General features: G+C 38.6%; 1 non-coding gene across 1 annotated transcript; it reads left to right on the forward strand.

Annotated features, from left to right (window-relative positions):
* The first annotated feature begins 2,890 nt into the window (after positions 1-2,890).
* On the forward strand, positions 2,891-2,963 carry TRNAE-UUC (transfer RNA glutamic acid (anticodon UUC)). Its single transcript has one exon. It is a non-coding gene; the product is annotated as a tRNA-Glu (tRNA).
* Positions 2,964-3,167: the final 204 nt, after the last annotated feature.

Below are 3,167 nucleotides of genomic sequence, written 5' to 3' on the forward strand. Positions count from 1 at the left end.
CTGCAGGGAGACCCAACCAGTCCATCCTAAAGGAAATCATTGCTGAATATTCATTGGAAGAACTGATGCTGAAGCTGAAACGCCAATACTTTGGCCACCTGATGCAAAGAACTGACTCATTGGAAACGACCCTGATGCTGGGAAAGATTGAAGGAGGGAGGAGAAGGGGACGACAGAGGATGAGATGGTTGGATGGCATCACTGACTCTATGGACATGAGTCTGAGTAAGCTCCAGGAGTTGGTAATAGACAGGGAAACCCGGTGTGCTTCAGTCCATGGGGTTGCAAAAAGTCAGACACGACTGAGCGACTGAACTGAACTAAACTTAAAATAATAGTAGCTGCATTTTCAAATTACATGAATGGTTTCTTGGTAACAAAGTATTCATTTAGTAGTCATTTGAGTAGTCACTGAGTAGTCATTTCTTTATAGTCAACAAAGGAGTCCAAAATGCAGTACTTGGGTACATCTCAAAAGCGACAGAATGATCTTGGTTCATTTCCAAGGCAAACCACACATCACAGTAATCCAAGTCTATGCCCCAACCATTGATGCTGAAGAAGCTGAAGTTGACTGGTTCTCTGAAGACCTACAAGAGCCTCTAGAACTAATACCAAAAAAAAGATATCCTTTTCATCATAGGAGATTGGAATGCCAAAGTAGAAAATCAAGAGATACCTGGAGTACAAGGCAAGTTTGGTCTTGGAGTAAAAATGAAGCAGGGCAAAGGCTAACAGTTTTGTCAAGATAACACACATCACTTTGCTGACAAAGGTCCATATAGTCAAAGCTATGGTTTTTCCAGTAATCACGTACAGATGTGACAGTTGAACCACAAAGAAGGCTGAGTGTCAAAGAATTGATGCTTTTGAATTGTGGTGCTGAAGAAGACTCTTGAGAGTCCCTTGGACTGCAAGGAGATCAAACCAGTCAATCCTAAAGGAAATCAACCCTAAATATTCATCAGAAGGACTGATGCTGAAGCTGAAGCTCCAATACGTTGGTCACCTGATGCAAACAGCCGAGTTACTGGAAAAGACCTCAATGCTGGGAAGTAGTGAAGGAAACAGAAGTGGGCAGCAGAGGATGGGATAGTTGGATGGCATCATTGACTCAATGGACATGAATTTAAGCAAACTCCAGAAGTTGGTAAAAGACAGAGGAGCTTGGCATGCTGCAGTGCATGGGGTTGCAAAGAGTTGGCCATGACTTAGCGACTGAACAACAACAAATATATATATGCAAGAAGTAAAAACAAGGATAACAATCTTTAAATATAAAAAACTATGTCACATTAGTAAGATAAATGTCACGTATATGTGTGCTCATTTGCTTCAGTCATGTCTGACTCTTCGCAACCCCATGGACTGTAGCCCACCAGGCTCCTCTGTCTATGGATTTCTCCAGGCAAGAATACTGGAGTGGGTTGTCATATCCTTCTACAAGGAAAAAAGATGCCACACACTCCACCAAAAAAGAAACAAACCCATGGATAATTTACAAAACAGGAAAAATAAATTATTAATAAATTGACAAATGTTCAAATTCACTAATAATAAAATGACAAAGTAACACAACACTGCTTTTCTTCTTCTTCAATGATAATATTATCAAGGGTTAGCAAGATGGACATACTTTCATACACTGTTGATAGGAAATTGAATTGGTATGAATACTCTCAAAATACCAGAGCCTTAAGAATATTTATATTTAATATCTGTAAGCTCAGACATCCACATTTAGAAATCTATCCTAAATATATCTTCTGAAAGACAACCAAGAATGTATGCACAAATTATCCTTCCCAACTTAAAAAGCATCAAAGATTTTCTGTTGGATCTTGAATGAAATCAAACCCTGTTCTTTGGCTCACAAAGGCCAGCTTTGTCTGACCTCTACCTATGTCCTTTAACTTTAACCTCATTATACATTTCACTCCTGCCTCACTACCCTTTGTCCTATATCAGGATAGTATAAAGTTTGTCCCCTCCTTCTGGAATATCCTTCCCCCATCTCCCTGGGTATGATCCTAATCATTCTTTAGGTGTCTATTCAATTGTCCCTTTTTCAAAAAAGAACTTCCTAAGTCCCCAGTCTAAAACCTTTATCTTTCTCCATAACATAAGATTATTGATATATTTACCTTAGAGCTTATAGACTAATGAGATAATTTGTTCTCCATAGCATACCAAGGTACCCAATGGATATGGTTAAGTGGAAAAAATAGCACAGATACAACTGGTGGTCTGATCGCACTTGAGAAGGTACTATCAAGATATCAGTGTTTTGCTTTTAAGTAACATAATACCAGCAGCTTTGTCATTTAAGAAAAGTAGACCTTAATGCAGTTTAATCAAAATTATATCTTAATTAGATCATGTTATTCTTCGGTTACTAACTCAGGACTGTGGGATAAAGGATATTGTAAATGCAGGTCTCCCAAACCCTGAGAGGAGCCAAATAATTTTCTCTCTGGCCATCTATGCGTGAGCGAGTGTGTGAGTGTGTGTCTGTGTGTGTGTATGAAACAGAAGACGTATGTATACCTGGGATGATATTTTTGAAGCGCATTAATATGCTTTTCTCCTTTACATTTTCATGCACAAACTCCCCAGTTTGTCTGAAGCATTCATGTACCTTCGAGGGCATTAATATTGGCACAGCAAGAATTTATATAGAAGGAAAGTCAATATCAGCTGGCTGACACCTCAAATAAGAAATATTAATCTGCAGCAAGATGAAAGGATTACAACCATGACTTTGTTATAATGCAATTCTCCAAATCACTTTTCCTTCTTTTCTTAAACAGTTTTATTTCTTTTAAAACTTTTTACTTTGTATTGGAGTATAGCTGATTAACAATGTTATGATAGTTTCAGGAAAGGAAATTCCCTGATGGTCCAGAGGTTAGGATTTGGCACTTTCACTGCTGAGGGCCTGGGTTCAACCCCTGGTCAGGGAACTGAGATCCTATAAGCTGTGAAGTGTGGCAAAAAAAAAAAAAAGAAGAAGAAGAAGAAAGGAAAGAAAATCCTGTATACCATTTTTTTAAAACAATTTTTTTAGGTACAGATCTGGCAAAGGAGACCTGAACTTCACTACCCAGGGTGGGGCTGGAATGAAATTGGGGGAGAGAGGAGGCAGGAAATTGGCAGTAAGGTTTATA

This window comes from Giraffa tippelskirchi, chromosome 13 (assembly GCF_054371585.1).
Source record: "Giraffa tippelskirchi isolate mGirTip1 chromosome 13, T2T-mGirTip1v1.2.pri, whole genome shotgun sequence".
Classification (NCBI taxonomy): domain Eukaryota; kingdom Metazoa; phylum Chordata; class Mammalia; order Artiodactyla; family Giraffidae; genus Giraffa; species Giraffa tippelskirchi.